At 34.1% G+C, this 17,871-nt stretch overlaps 1 pseudogene; it reads right to left on the bottom strand.

The window, feature by feature from the left end:
• LOC122731994 overlaps window positions 1-10,853 on the bottom strand; it is a 119,312-nt pseudogene extending 108,459 nt beyond the window's left edge.
• Between the last annotated feature and the right edge of the window lie 7,018 nt (window positions 10,854-17,871).

Below are 17,871 nucleotides of genomic sequence, written 5' to 3'. Positions count from 1 at the left end.
GAGAGAGAGAGAGAGAGAGAGAGAGAGAGAGAGAGAGAGAGAGAGAGAGAGAGAGAGACTTGCCCCTTCTTTGTCCCACAAGCCTCCTGTGAAACCAGGAACATCCCGTACAGACACACACACACACACACACACACACACACACACACACACACACACACACACATACACACACAGCTCCAATTTAACTGGCTGGTAACTTTGATAGACAGTACCCACGAGCAAACGTCACTTCCTGACGCCAAGGAACTCATCTTCCAAACCACATAGCTTGCCCTCAGATGCTTTCTCCTCATGGCAGAGCTTTCCTACAATAACTCTCCAGCAGGTGGCATCACTCCAATTGTCACAAGGTATTGTTTTGTGCTCTATTTTTGGAGAAGTGCTGACCCTAAGAACATTTTATGTATGGACACTTAATTGAAAACATCATTGAGAAGTACTTGCTGCATTTCTATAACACAAAATATGCTAAATGTGTATTACCGTTGTGGTTGTTTGTTCTTCAGTTTTTGTAGAAGACCAATGATATTATGGAGTGACATCATTGACTTGTGTATGAATTGTATTTAAGGGAGGCAGAGTAGTGCAAAGTCCTTAGTCACATTATCTCTTCAATAGTCTTCCAAGTCCAGTGGTAAAGCCAAAGTCAAGATGATTGGCAATGGTCTGGAATACAGTGGATGACCTTGGTGTCTTCATTGTCTAACCAAGCTCTAAGTATTCCACATCATCTGCTTTAGCTGCCTTACTGACTGTTGGAAGAAATTATTGTCATTCACTCTTTCCACTGGAGGAATTTTTTGCATGCTTGATGTAGATATCCCTTTAACTCACTAACTGGTTTGAAGCTTGTTGATTGCCCTTACACTGGCCTTACCTGTCTGCTGAGGCAGTTTTATCAAGGTGTGACCACTGTTCATGCTACAGATTCTTAAAGCCACAGGTGAGAATTTCATGACAAATGGACACCAAAATTGGATGAGAAGCCCCAAAATAAAAGAGCTCAGCAAACCCTCATACCACAGACACTAATCTTCTTTGAATACTCCATACAACCCAATTATCTCAAGAATATCAAAGCTTTTGGGTGGGTTCATGAAAATTAGCTAGAAAAACTGCATTTCCATGTACTAATTTCTAATGTTTTCAACAAGAGGGCATTTTGTAACAGAATAATATATATTACTATAATAACAAACATTTCATTATAACATAAACCCCCTAAAATCAATGGAAAAATTCCACTTAGAGTAAGTAGCTTCTATAATACTTTTATGTAATAATTTTATCCTATTATTGTGAATGGAGGACCTGCCCTTGAATCAGGAAGATGCATCTCCATGAGTTCAAATCTGGCCTTAGACCCTAGCTGTATGACCCTGGGCAAGTCACTTGAGACAAAGAAAGACAAAAACAAACAAATGAACAAGAAAACAGATAAGTTGGTTGGTTGTTATCCTTCATGATTGTAGCCTTTTCAAGTTAAATATTTTTCATCTGTGGAAGTCCAAAAGCTACATTATAAAATGAACTCTATGAATCAGCACACATTTCTTAAGTGCCTACAAACTAATCAGATGCTGTAGTAGGCACCATGAATTTTTTTTTAAAAAAGACACAAATGAAGTTGTTCCTGCATTCAAGGAGTTACTGCGTTCTATTGTGGTGTGAACAAGTATATGGAAAATATATACAAAGTGAAAACAAAGCAGCTTTTAGAGGTAAAGAGCTACTATTAGCTGGGTAGATCAGGAAAGAGCATGTGGAAGAAATAAACAAAGGTCACCTTTACATGAGGGGAACTTGGGACTCTAAAAGACAGAGATTATGAATGATTTATAGATAATGGCAAATATAAGCAATTTAAGGAAATTCCAAAATACAGCTATATTAACTTTAGGTGAAGGGAATAGAATTAGAGCAACCTCAATTACATTGACAGAAAATATATTGAAATTACATACTAGCTGTCCCAAAAGTTTTAATAATAAACTTTAAGCTTGAAATTACACTGATCTTTTAATCACTCTGTGTCTATATTCAAATAAGAATGGCCAAAATGAATGAAGTGACCATGGATGGAAAAATAGATCAATTATTATTATTTTATTGCAATATCTTTTCATACTACATAATTTGGAATATTTGTTCATTTGTTGTTAAATGAATGATAATTAGAATTATTTAAACTCTATTAGTGGTCATAATGAATATATTTGGAAATAGTATTTTTTCCAATTTTATTGTGGAGATTTCAAAAGAGATAGAATATATGTATCTTGAAATCTGGTATGGGTAATCTAGTTCAGGAAGTAGTACATTCCAAATTATCAGGAATATGTATACATAGAGCACTTTATGTTGCTGGCTAATGGATATTTCAGTGAGTGTTTGCTAGATAATCAGCCAATACAGAGAGATATTAGTTTGGGCAATTACTCTCAGTTGTGTTTAATAAAATGAGAGAAAATTGTCAAATGACACTAATAATAATAATCCTCTTCTATAGCAAGCTAAGTGATTCAGCTATAATTACATGTATTAATCTCGCTTTCTTCCTTCATTATGAATCTTCTAATCCTGAACCTTTCATCGTAACTAGGGTGGCAGATTGTCTGAAATGAATTGTGGAAACTCAGCAGTAACTTTGGCAAGGAAGACCTCCCATCATTTTTGATAGACTAAAATGGGCCTAGATAGCACTTGGACATTATGATATTGTGCATTTGTTCTGGGAGAAAGGAGTCAATAAAAATCAGATTGTCAACATGCAACATAGGACACTGTAAGCGTAGTAACTCCTAAATGTGTCCACTAGTGCTTTAAACCTTAGAAAAGGAAATAAAATTACAGTACCTTTAATTACTTGCTACTGGGAATAGAAAACAAGTGATAATGACTGGGTAGCAGTGTACTATTTATATTTGAAGGGTATGAGTACTGTCAATGTGGGGATTTTGTTTTCTATCTAAGTTTGTGTCGCTTTGTTTGATAATTAACCTTAAAGACATTGGATATTCTTTCTTTTTTCTTTTTTTTTGGGGGGGGGGTTAATCTTTGAATTGAGAATTTATGGGTTGGGATAGAAGGGGAAAATAGTTCAGAGTTTAGTTTATGAAAAAAAAAGAGAAAGTCCTATATGCAATCCAAGAGACTGGTCATTTCAAATTTTTACTGAATCATTTTATTGTATAACGGGTATTTTGACGACCTGATATAGTTCATGTTGTAAAACCGATTATCCAAATATCATATAAATAGTACTCTTGGTATTAAAACATTTTAGAAATTACCTTTTCTACAGATATAAATTTATTTTTATCAAAGGGAACAAAGAAATATGTGATTGGCCATGTGAGAAATGTTTTTAAAAGCAGGAGATAGCTTCTTTTTCTGGGAAAATGTGTGTATATATGTATATGTAAATATTTATGTATGCATGTATGTATGCCTATGTATGAAGGTATAATATACACATGGATGTGTGTACACAAATTTATGCAAAGAGATAAACATGTACATATTTGTATGTGTCTGTTCATATATACACATATGCATGCATATATATCCATGTAGACATGTATGTATATATGTGTGTGTGTGTGTGTGTGTGTGTGCGTGTGTGTGCATGAATATGGTGGGAAGAGAGGGAGAGGAATATAAGCTTTTTGATGAAAATAGACATCCAGAGTTTTGAAGGATCCCAGTGACAATTTCAAACCAATAGGCCAACATGTGGCTTCTGATTTGAATAATCTGTTCTTAAGTCAGAATTATAATTATAATGGATGATCACAATGTCAATCCAAAGATATCCAGATGGGTTTTAGCTGGCCTGAGTCTAGGCACAAAAATTGGATGATTTCTAGTCTCATCACATGTTGACCTGATTTAATATTATTTTAGCTTATCATAAAAACTTACAGAAATGATCAGTTTTGAATTTGATGCCATATTTCATAAAAGTGCCACTTATAGGAGTAAATTAAGTATATGCCTTTTTCTCTTACAATTATCTCTCAAGTTTTGCTATACAAGAATTCTAATTGTACAAAAGTGATCAAATGTAGAAATCTAGCAGGGTATAAAGAACCATTTTATATTTTCAAAAAGATTCTTTTTTAAAAACTTTAAATTGTTTCTTTAGTGAGCCTTACCACACTAGAATTTATAAATTGATTTGTATGACTTTTTAAACAAAATAAGTATCAATGATATACTGAAGCCAAATTTACCTTTAAAAAACTGCTTGCAGAATTAGACAATAGTTAATGTGCTTTTTTTTAGAAAGGAAGAGATTTTCTTTAAGGTTAAAGAAATAAGAAAAAGGGACATGGGATACATAAGTATTTCAATAAGAAAAGTGTTTTTTTAAAGATACTTCCTTGAAATAAATTAATATACCAATATCAGCATAAAAAAAGGAATACATAGAAAAAAGACAAGAACCCCTGAATAGGGATTAGCCTAGGACAATTTTTTTTTCAATTAGGTAAAATTTTTCTTTGTTATGCCTCTAGCATTATTTTTTCTACTCTCCTCCTATCGTGTTTAGTCAATTTCCTTTTGCCACATAAATCCACAAAAGACATTCTTATTTAATAGAATTATAGGACCAACTGGAATGAATATTTCAAATACTCTTCTACAATCTCTAACTTTCATAAAAGAGGAAGCTGAAACCCAGAAAGAGGCTTGTGTCAGTGGATAAGAAATCACACTGGAGTTGGGGTCCGAAGATCTGGTTTGAAATATCATTTTACAAGCTGTGGGACCTGGAGCAAGTAATTTCCCCACCCTGGATCTCTGTTTCCCTACATGTATAATAGGAAAATGGATTAGGGCAGGAATTCTTCACCTGGAGTCTTTAAACTTTCTTTTTATTAAAAAAAATGTTTTGGTAATTTTATTTCAACATAATTGATTTCCTTTATGATACTAAATATTTTATTCCATATGTTTAAAGAGATAATTTAGAGAAGCAATCCATAGATTTTAACAGACTGTCAAAGGCATCCATGACATGAAAAAATGGAATGTGTTAAGAAAACTTAGACTAGCATATCTCTAAGGTCTTTTCCTATTCTAACATTACATGGTTCCATTACATGTTTTCCAAAATAACACAGTTAATTGAAAAGTCTCATGTCATTTTCTTCAGTGCAATGATAAATAATAATGAATGAATTTAATCAACTGAGCTAATCCTTGTTAATGTATTAGCTAGCTAATGCTTTATAATTTCACATGACAAAATACCTCCACCTAGTTAAAACATGTTTACACTGTCAATATGAATTAACAAAAAGGCAACCAATATATCAAAAAATTATGATCTTTAGTTGTGACAAGGAGATGCAACTGGCCTTCAATGCAGCAGTAAATGCTTGAGAGTAGAAACAGGGGGCTGAAAACAGGATTGTTATAAAGTATTTGGGCAGAGGGAGAGGAGCTTAAGGTACAAAGGTGTTGGAAAATTCTACAGCTTCACAAAGAAAGTTGTTTTGCATAACAATTGAAAGTCCATAGAAAAAGCTTTAGAATGGTTGGGGGAAGGGGGCAGAGGGTTCAGAACATTTACAAAATAGTCACCAGAACTGATAATGTCTGGTCAACTTCAGGCAATTCATGGGTCTGGGAATGGGGACAACTTCAGTTTCAGTCAGCTGAGTTTACAACTCTATTAAGGCTTTAAAGGAACATATCAAATACTTAATTTGACATTGATATTAGTATGCATATAAATATTCTCCTTTGTGTTTGAAACTATCAATAGTGTTATTTGCCTTGCATGAAAATATGGCTGGGTACACAGATGTAGAACTTGTAATCACATCCATGCTTGATGCAAGAATAGCTCAACTTTGAATAATCATCAAATACTCTTATCTGAAACTGGTTTGGTAAGCACAATAATCCTTTCCCAATTACTGCATCTCTTATGATTTTTCTCCACATTCAGTATGAAGCAACTGGACACTGGGCAGATAAAGCCCTGGACTTGGGAAAGGAAGATTTAAATTCAAATCTAATATCAGACACTTCCTAGCTGTATGACCATAGGCAAATGTGTCTGCCTCAGTTTCTTCAAATGAAAAATGTGAGTAATAATAGCATTTGCCTCTCAGGGCAGTTATGTATATCAAATGAGATAATTGTTAAAAACAAAACAAAACACTTGGCACAGTGTCTGTCCTATTGTAGGTACTATATAAATATTTATTCACTTCCCTTTTTACAACATTATTTCCCAACAAGTATATTCATATTAAAATTTAACAGTTAAAAATAATTCTTAAATGTTTATGTGGCCTGTGGTGCAAGACTAGTTCAATGACATAGAAATATATTTTAAAATTATTGTTTTAATAATGTTTTATTTTTAGTTTACATAAACTCTCTTTGTAACTTGGAAAGAGGCTAATATTGGTAGAGAAAAAAAAATAATACTGAACTTGGGATCAGATGTTCTGGATAAAAATGTCCCTTACCAACTGTGAGAATTTTGGCAAGTTATTTCCCCTCTTTGGGATTCAGTTTTCTTGTGTGTATAAGGGGGATGGACTAGTTAGTACAGGCCTTAACCTGGATCTCTGTCTCTCTATGTCATAAAAAATTAATTATTGCTTAAAAAGTTTTCCACATAACTATTACTATGAAATTCATTTATCTGATCACATTTTTTATCATTCAATCTTTCCCTGAACTTTTCAAACCATAACTCTGATTTTCATACTTCCATTTCATCTACTTGTTCTCTTCCCTTTATGGTGAATCAATTCAACTTGATACTATTATCTACACTTGAGACCCTTTGTTCTAACATGAATGATACCTTGCCAAGCCCCAACCCTGACTTACTACAATTCTCCTTTCCCTACTCTGCTAATTGCTGCTCAAAGGAGCTAGGGAATATCATGAAACCATCCCAACAGATCATAATATAAATAATTGTTATCTAGTCTCAACTAGGTTTCTACTGAATGAAGGCAAAATTTGATCCCTACCTATATATGTTTTTTATAAGATTTTGAGTTCCAAATTTTTCTTCCCCCCTCCCTTCCCTCCCCCCTTCCCAAGGCAGAAAGGATTTGACATAGGCCATATATGTACAATCACATTAAATATATTTCTGCATTAGTCATGTTGTGAAAGAAGAATCAGAACAAAAGGGAAAAACCTCAAAAAAAGAGTAGTAATAGTATGGTCCAATCTACATTCAGATTCCACATTTCTTTCTCTGGATGTGGGAAGCATTTTCAATCATAAGTCTTTTGGAATTGTCTTCAATCATTGTATTTCTGAGAAGAGCTAAGTCAATCAGAGTTGATCATCACACAATGTTGCTGTTACTGTGTAGAATGTTCTCTTGGTTCTTCTCACTTCACTCAGCATTGGTCCACTTAAGTTTTTCCAAGTGTTTTTTCTGAAATCTGCTTTCTCATCATTTCTTATATCACAATAGTATTCCATTACATTTATATACCACAACTTGTTCAGCCATTCTCCAATTGATGGACATCCCCTCAATTTCCAATTCTTTGCCACCACAAAGAGAGCTTCTATAAATATTTTTGTACATGTGGGTCCTTTCCCCTTGTTTATGATCTCTTTGTGATACAGACATAGTAGTGGTATTTCTGGGTCAAAGGGTATGCCCAACCCCATAGCCCTTTGAGCATATTTCCAAGTTCTCTCCGGAATGGATGAATCAGTTCACAGCTCCATCAACAATGCATTAGTGTTCCAATTTTTTCACAGCTCCTCCAAAATTTATTATTTTCCTTTTTCTTTGTCATATTAGCCAATCTCATATGTGTGAGGTGGTATCTTAGAATTTTTTTAATTTGCATTTCTCTAATCAGAAATTATTTAGAACATTTTTTCATATGGCAATAGCTTTGATTTCTTCATCTGGAAACTGCCTGTTCATATCCTTTAAGCATTTCTCAATTGGAGAATGAAATGTATTCTTATACATTTGATTTAGTTCTCTACATATTTTAAAAATTAGGGCTTTATCAGAAACAGTGGCTGTATAAATTGTTTCCCAGCTTTCTGCCTCCCTTTTAATTTTGGCTACATTGCTTCTATTTGTACAAAATCTTTTTAATTTAATGTAATCAAAATCATCCATTTTGCATTTCATAATACTCTATCTCTTGCTTAGTCATAAATCCTTCTCCTCTCCATAGATCTGAGAAGTAAACTATTCCTTCTCCTAATTTACCTATGGTTCGCTCTTTCTGTCTAAATCATATATCCATTTTGACCTTATTTTGGAATACAGTTTAAGATGTTGGTCTATGCCTACTTTCCACCATAGTATCTTCCAGTTTTCGTAGCAGTTTTTTTTCAAATAGTGAGTTCTTATCCCAGAAGCTGGAGTCTTTCAGTTTATTAAACAATACATTACAATAATAATTTACTACTGTGTCTCCTGTGTCTAACCTATTCCACTGATCTGCCACTCTATTTCTTAGCCAGTACCAAGTAGTTTTGATGACTGCCACTTTATAGGAGAGCTTTAGATTTGGTACAGCTAGCCAACCTTCCTATGCATTATTTTCATTAGTTCTCCTGATATTCTTAAACATTTGTTCTTCCAGATCATTTTAAAATTACTTTTTCTAGCTCTATGAAATAATTTTTAGGTAATCTGAATGGTATCACACTAAATAAGTAAATTATTTTAGGTATAATTGTCATTTTTATTATATTAGCTTTGTCTATCCATGAGCAATTGATATTTTCCAATTATTTAAATCTGGTTTTATTTGTGTGAAAAGTGTTTTGTAATTGTGTTCATATAGTTCCTGGGTTTGTCTTGGCAGGTAGACTCCCAAATATTTCATAATGTCTCTAGTTATTTTAAATTGAATTTCTATGTCTATCTCTTGAAGTTATTCTTTGTTGGTCATGTGTAGAAATGCTCATGATTTAGTTAGATTTATTTTATATCCTGAAACTTTGCTAAAGTTGTTAATCGTTTCAAATTGTTTTTCAGTTGATTTTCTAGGCTTATCTAAGTATATCATCATATCATTTACAGAGAGATAGTTTTGTTCTCCTTGCTTATTCTAATTCCTTCAATTACTTTTTCTTCTCTTATTGCTAAAGCTAACATTTATAGGAAAATATTCAATAATAGAGGTGTTAATGGACATCCCTGTTTCACCCCCATTCCTATTGGGAATGCCTCTATCTTATCCCCATTACATATGTTTGCTGATGGTTTTAGGTAGATACTTCTTATTATTCCTTTTCCTTTAAAAATAATTTAGCCCAATCTGTCTTCAGTGTGATTAGATTCATATATCTGGATATAATCTATGGCATATTTTTCATTAGAGAAATCTCTGTTCGAACTTATCAATAAAATGTTGTGGTCACAAACTCATCACAACCAGTATCACCTTTGTAGAAATATTCCCTTTTTGAGTCAGAAATGCAATCCTGCATCCATAGGATATTTACCTGACATTAGAGTTGATCCAAAATAACATAAGATGATAAGCAACTTTAGAGGTCACCTAGTCCAAATCCCCTTAATTTTTTAAAGAAGGAAACTGAGACCCAGGGAAGTTTTCCAATAAAATATTACTCCTGTGTTACTCGGTGGAGCAGAAGTGATTCTGAGTTCCAGAAGGCCATGTCAGTGGAGTGTGAGCTGTAAAAGTCTTCGAATATAGACTTTACTATAGATTGCATATCAGTTCTCTAAGGCATAGGCAGTTTGAGTTTGCAAAGATTCATCACTAAATGTTTGGTTAGAGGTTGTATTTTTTTCTAGACATGAACTTAAACATTCTCTATTAAGACCTAGAGAGTTTATGATCTGTATCAACAGAGGGGGTATTATTGAAGTGAAACTTGTAGGTTCTATATATTATCAGTATATTTTCCCCCTCAAGACCATATCCTGATGATATTGGAAATGAATACAAAAAAATATAGTAGCTACACTCCTTATAGATTAAATGTCAAAAGACTGCCCCCCTCTTCTTGATTGTTCATCTCCCTATGGGAAGGTGAGGGAGGAAAAAAAAGCCACATTTGCATAAGCATGCAAAAGATCATGGCATGTAGAAGGGAGGGAGGGATATATGCTACTGAAAGACAGAGAGGATTTGATCCCATTCCCCAAGTTCAGTTGATGTACTCACATGTGTGACTATAGTAAAAAGGTGTTGATTTGGTAATGACAACTCTCTTTTCCATAGCTAAAATTTTTTTTAAATTGTATTTTCAAGTTCAATGTTTATTAATTGTTGAAATAATATCAACTCCTTTAAAAGGAGTTGATGGGGGCAGCCAGGTGGTACAGTAGATAGAACACCAGCCCTGGATTCAGGAGAACTTGAGTTCAAATCTAGCCTCAGACACTTAACAATTATTAGCTGTGTTACCCTGGGCAAGTCACTTAATCCCAATTGCCTCTCACACACACACACACACACACACACACACACACACACACACACACACACACACAAAAGGAGTTGATGAAGATGGGCTTAGTGCTTAGAGAATCAAAAGCCTTTGTATTGTCTTTATTTACTAAACATTAATACCAACATTCTGTAATTATATAATTACTCACTGTCTTTATTTCTGAAAACTTTAAATTCCCCAGGCATCATAAGAAACTGCTGATTTATTCAAATTTAGTTTTATAATATTTATTCATATTTTCATATACATTTTTTATTATTTATCCTTGCCGGTTCATTGCCCATAAAACAACAAAATTAATAATAACAAAAACCAAGAAACCCATTTACAACATTGCCACTTACCTTGCTATTGTCCAACTTGGCACCAACAGTGATGGGAACAAAATGGACCATGGTTGAAATAGACTGACAACTTATGATGGCCTGCTTTCTCTTCCACATGTATCTTAGATTTGGTTATATTAATATTGGTAGGTGTTTTGTAGTGTATAGGGGAAAAGTAGAAATAGAAGGAAGTTGTTTTGTTGATTTTAGAAGAAACTTGGAGTGGGAATAGTCAATAATGATCATCTCATCCAACCTTAAGATGAAGTATGATTCCCCTTTATAGCCTGTTTGATTTCTGCTTATCTTTACTTGTGGAAAATTCTCTCTCTCATAATGTAATGCAAAACAAAATATGCAGGCTATGTACTGAACAAGACACCAATGCTACCTACCTTGGAACCGTGGTAAGCACCTTCCTTGAGGACAACAGTTGCTAGCCTAGAAACCAAATCCTTGATTTGGTGCTATTTTAATATCACAACAAAATATAATGTCAGCTGATGTCTGGAATTCTTCATGGTACAATGAAAATACTGTTGGATTTGCATTTACATTACATGGGTTCATTTCCCAGCCCCTTATAATCATTTTGACTTTTGAGAAGTCATTTAATCACTCTGTGTCCCAATTTTCCCAATTTAAAATGAGAAAATAAAATTGAATTCTAAGGTTCCTTGTGCTTTAAAAGTTGTGTGATGCAATTGGACCATATGGGGAAAAAATCTGCTACTTATTACCTTTTAAATTTGGCACATTATTATTGATGTGTGTATAGATTATCTTGTTTCTGAAACATCCACTATGTGCTATTTATTTTTTAACAGTTTACCGAATCCTACATAAAAAAATGAGCTTTTTCCCTTTATGAAATATGTGTGCTCAGCAAATTTAAATGTATTTTTATACTTATCTCAGGAAAATATAATAAATGTTGGCTAAACTAGCAATAATTATAGTCATTCAAGTTATCTGAAAGATAAACTTTCAGAGTCGAATCATTGTCACCATGTTTCCCTTAATGGACTATATGGTATTGATAATTAAAAATATTATAACTTCTAATTATAGTTCTTAATTATTATTTGAAGTTAATCTCTTGGGACTGTGATACTCAAAACTATGTATAGCTGCATAATTTCACAATTCTGAGTTAGCAGTTTTGGGGAAATGACAAAGATAATATTCTGAGCAAGTTCTAAACTAGGACAGCCTATATAGCATATAGCTTTTTATGAGGAGGAACTTTAGGGGGTTCCCCACTGAAATAGGTCACCCTAGCTTAGTCTACAATCATTCTAGAAATTGAATTTCATGACATAGTTTTGAATCTAAACATTTATCCAAGGAATCCCATTTCTCTATTTCTTCCCATTTTAAAAAAATCCACATAGTATATATGCATATATGAATGCATGTATATGTATGAGTGCATATTAGGGAGAACATATTCATAAATGTTATAGATGTTATAAAGTACAGCTCTGAGAGCTGTCTTTTCTGCCAGCCCTCTATTACCAAGAATACTACATCATCAAAGTCCCATCATATTGATGATCTATTAGACTAATAAAGCACTTCGATGAGCACGGTGATGCATTTGTGTGACATAATACATCATCACTGCAGTACCACTGATGTGATTTACTGGAGCAGTTCATCACATAGGTGACGTTGTTTTGATGTTGCTGAGTTAGCGGGAACATATCCTTCAGAGTTCACCTCCCTATTTTTCATTATAAGAATATGTTATTTTATAACATTTCTTTTCCATAGGAAAGGGACTAGATGGAAGAAGTTGTTGCCTAACACCTTTTGCACTGTTAAATGCTACCACTTTGTATTTGGGGAAATGTTGGAGAAAAATTACTCCAATGGTTAATAGTTTTTGTTTATTTGTTTGCTCATTTTCTTTTCTGTTAAGGATTAGGTTTAGGTTATCTCTGAACAGCTAAGTTATCTCCATGAATGCTTAGGAGACAAAGCTAGGGTGACCTATTTTAGTGGGGAACCCCCTAAAGTTCCTCCTCCATGAAATCCAATTAAATATAAATGGTAAATGGTCAAAATTTTTTTTTTTTGCAGAATTCCTGGATTTCATCCCAGATTGCCAGGTGGAACTTCTATTGGTTAACAATGATTTTGTGAAAAGAGGCTCTATTTTCATCTTTATTCGTGATAGCCATGGAAAATACTGTGCTTGAACATCAAAACTTTTGCTGACCTAGTCAACCCTTCCACCAATTAGAAATGAAAGGACGCAATGACTCACTTGCTAATTAAATGGGTGTCTTTACTGTGAACTATCACACAAGGTGCTGTGAGGTGGCAGCTGTTCAATATGATTGTTCCCTCTAAATCCATTCACTTTGAATGGTCACAGGATGATGAATTTATACCGTTCCTCACCATCATCTGTGGAGAAAAACAGCAGGTATCTAGGAAGACAAAGTTGACGTCAATGAGAAAATCTAAGGGCACCATGATCCAGGAGGAAGGAGGCAGTGTTTCTTTGGGTGTTAAATATCCCTGCCTGGTGGGAGGTGGCATCCCAGACTTGCTAATTATGATGGTGGTTTTCATAAAGTTTTATACCTAGAGTTACAGCTGATGTTTCACTTAATCTAGGAAATGGGAAGAGACTCATCATGATGTGTGTAATTAATTGAATATCTTTTCAGTATGAAGCAAATGTCCAATAGGATTAACTGTTCCAAAGAGACAGTGTAATGTAACTCACTTTAAGGGAAAAAAATATTATTTTTGTTTAGTAAGATAACCCGAGTGTTCTTCAGGGATACAATGTGTGATTAATTGAGAAGTATCTCTGGGGTTTAATTCAAAGGTATTTGGTTCTCTGAGAGTGATCCTGAAAATATTGAGATCCCTGAGTATTCTTCAATGATATTCAAATGATGAGTTTTACTCACCTGGGCTGTGAAACTGGATCAAGCTAAAGGGAACAGTGGGCAAGGCCATTATTCATCTAACCATCTGTTTGGCTGCATCTCCCAAATAGGGATTTTATTTGGCATTTCTAGATTTAAAGAAAGTTTCTTCATATTCAATTGTGCCCTATTTCTTTCTGCCCTTTGAGCTTCTATGATTCCTACTATAACCAATATCCATTCTATCTGCCTTTAGTAACTGATGCTTTGAATGTATTACATTTTTTGTGATTTTTTTTCTTTCACGTTGTCTTTTCTCCTTAGGACACATTCATATTTTCAAAAGACCCCAACAGCATCCAGAAGAATTGCCTTTTATATATAGTTAAAAAGCTTTCTGTCTGTTTATGTTACCCATTCACCTTACTCTATAACTGTTTCCAAAGAATGCCAAAACAGCTGGATGAAAAATGAAAGAATGAGTAGAACAAACATTCAGGTCTACTCTACATGATGCCATTTGGATCACTGACATTATATATAAATGGTTGACTGAACTTTCCCCTTTTCATCCAACTATTTTACTCACTGTGTAGATACAGTCTATGTATCTTTATATTAAGAGTTTGGATTAAACTGCAAAGTCTTGAAGTACAGGCACTGTTCCACATGGCTGAAATTCATTGTTGTTGTAATACATTGAATATCTCCTAGCTCAATCCATGCTTAGTCATTAGTATTTCTTCAAGTCATTTGATACTTACAAATCTGGGATTATGTTGTACCCAATTGTGTTATACAATTTTCTGGAATGCAGGGATTATTTACCATTTTGGTATTTGTCTATCCAGTGCATGCAGTGTCTTATAATAGGAGATGCTTAATGAGCGCTTATTAAATTGAATCAGATAGAACTATTTAGTCATATAGTTGATTTATTAGATATGAATTCTAGATAAGTAAAATAAAAAATCCCTAGGCAATACCAATGTTTAGCATTGGCAGTGGAGTAGAGGACATAGTTGCATGGTAAAAGTGTTAAACATGCAACCTGGAAAGACATGACATCCATAATAGTGTGAAAGGAATTAGATTAAAATATAATTGGGAACTATTTAACAAAATAAATAAAAATACAATAAAACAAAGAAAATAACATTTTAAAACTAAGTTAATGTGTGGCCCACAGGGCTCCTTATGTATGGATTAATGGACCTTATTTCTATTTAAGTTAAATGGTACTGCTTCTAGAAGGTAATCATGGCAAATAATAGAAGCCACTGAGCAACTCCAAGTGCTAAGGAAATTAATCAGGAGACCATTACTAAGTGATACTGGGTGAAGATAGATACTGATGGTTATTGTTGTTCAGTCACTCAGTCAAGGAACTTAGCATGTCAGGCCCTTCTACCTTCAACTATCTCTTGAAATCTGTCCAGGTTCATGTTGATTGTTTCCATGATATTATCTGTTCTTTTCATCCTCAGCTATCCCTTTTTTCCTTCTGCCTTCAATCTTTCCCAACATCAGGGTCTTTTCCAGGGAGTCCCATCTTCTCATTTTATGGCAAAAGAATTTAAGCTTCAGATTAAGCATCTGACCTACCATTGATTTAATTTCTCTAAGTTTTATCTAATTTGACCTTGATGTTCAAGGGATTCTAACACATCTTCTCCAACACCATACTTTGAAAATGTTGATTCTGTGGCACTCAGCTTTTCTTACAATCCAAATATCACAGCTGTACGTTGCTACTGGGCAAAAACAAAAACAAAAACAAAACAAAAAAAAAACTATAAAGACTTTTGTTGGCAAGGTGATATCTCAGTTTTTTAGTATGCTATTCAGATTTGTCATAGCTTTCCTTCCAAGAAGGAAGCACCTTTTAATTTCATTGCTTTTTGCAGTGATCTTTGAGCCCAAATAATATAAAATATGATTCTGCTTTCACTTATTCTCCCTTATTTGCCAGGAAGTTTTAGGAACAGTTTGCATAGTCCTATGCATGCATGCATATATACATACATACATATGTGTATATATACCCTATATATGTGTGTATGTATATCTATGTGTATATACACAAATATATATATATATATATATAATCAAACTAGCTTTTACATTCTCTTCTTTCATTCTCATCAACAGGCCTCACAATTCTTCTTCACTTGCTACCATCAGAGTGGTATCATCTTCATATCTGAAATTGTTGATATTTATCCAAGCAACCTGCCTTTTTATTTGTTCAGCCTGGCATTTCACATGATTTACTCTGCATATAAGTTTAAATAAACTGACATATGCAGCCCTGTTTATTCCTTTTCCAATCTAAAACACAGGAGTTACATAACTGAATGTAGCAGGGGGATCATGAAAAATTTGGCATCAGTAAAAGGCTATGTATACCTATTGTATGTACCTATATATCTGGGGTCGTGTAACAATTTCTTGGGCAAAAAGTCATCATGAGTGGGAAAAGAAGTTTAAGAAGCACTGTTCTAAGGGATTCTTTTTCCATAGTAGTATATACAATGATCATCTGAATGAAATTCACCTATCCCTGTCCATTTAAGTTCAGACACCAAAGATATTGGTGTTTAATGTTTCCATCCCCTGTTTGACTTACCTTGGTTCATAGAGCTTACATTCCAGGTTCCTATGCAATATTGATCTTTATAGCATGAGACTTTCCTTTTGTAACCTGTGTATCTAGGGTTGAGTTTCCTTTCAGCTTTAGCCCAGCCACTTCATTAGTACTGTAGCTATTTGTAGTCGCCCTCCACTGTTCCCCATTATTATATTGGAAACTTTCTGAACTGAGGGGCTCATCTTCCACTGTCATCTCTTTTCTCATTTTTGTACTGTTCATTGGGTTTTCTTGTTCAAGATAGCGAAGTGGTTTGCTATTTCCTCTTCCATTTGATGGCAACATGGGGCAATTAAGAAATATACTTCAGGGGCAACTAGGTGGCGCAGTGGATAGAGCACTGGCCCTGGATTCAGGAGGACCTGAGTTCAAATCCGGCCTCAGACACTTAACACTTACTAGCTGTATGACCCTGGGCAGGTCACTTAACCCCAATTGCCTCACTAAAAAAAAAAAAGAAAAAGAAAAAAAGAAATATACTTCAGGACATGATGCTTATTCTCTATGCAAAATAATAGGAAATGAGGCATTTATATTACTTTGATAGTTTTGATAGTATTATTATGGCCTTTCTTTTTATCATTACACAAAATTAATTCTGGCAAGATTGATCAAAGTTTTCAGTCACGCTTTTGCAAGCTCACCTCATTAGAATTTGTATTTTTCATAGTATCATATACCTAGAAGTGTAAGGGACAGCCATCTAGTTGAACAGCTTTCATTTTAAAGATGAAAACAGACTCAGGGCAAATATATCTGGTGTTTGAGTTGGGTTTTGAACTCAGGTCCTCTGACTCCAAAGCCACTGAGCCACACAGCTCCTTCTCTTTCCTCTTTGATTATGATCATTTAAATTATTGATTGTTTATTTATATATTTATTCTTTTCTCTTCATTTTCATCACTTTTACAGTCATAGTTATACCTCAAACATATATGGACAGAATTCAGTTTTGCATTGGCAAAATGACTTCTACATTCCCTTCTAACTATAAGGAACAACAAGTATTATAAAACCTGGAGGATGGCAGTAGGGAGGGGAAAATGGAATGTCAAAATTGACATCTGCAGAATAAATTACATCACATTGTAAATATAGATGAATTTTAATAGTTCACTGATGTGGAATCTTCTATTTTAAGGTGATTTGAGAGATGTTTTCCTTTCTTTTGAAAAAAAAACCACACAGTGGTTTAACACATTTTAGGATAACAAGATGTGACATCTACTGTTTGGACCACTGCCTGATGACCAAGTATGTTACATTTCATCCCTCCTCACAGGGTTCTCTAATAACCCTAAGTTTGCGTTGTCTATGCTATGCCATTGGCAAGACTCCCTACTAATGTTGTTCTCTCAATTTTAGGGGTTCTTAGTGTTTTGGTTCCATGTAATCATTTTGATAATCTTTACAAAGGAATATATACTTCAAAGTTATAGCAAAACCAATATAGGAACATTTCTCCCAAATCCCCAGGGGACAAAACTCTATCTACACTACCTCAATCTCTGGGGAAGGGAGATTAGTTCCATATATTAATTCAATTCCT

Source organism: Dromiciops gliroides, chromosome 6 (genome assembly GCF_019393635.1).
Source record: "Dromiciops gliroides isolate mDroGli1 chromosome 6, mDroGli1.pri, whole genome shotgun sequence".
Lineage (NCBI taxonomy): Eukaryota > Metazoa > Chordata > Mammalia > Microbiotheria > Microbiotheriidae > Dromiciops > Dromiciops gliroides.
The sequence above is the reverse complement of the archived record's forward strand: the minus strand, read 5'-3'. Positions and strand labels throughout refer to the sequence as shown.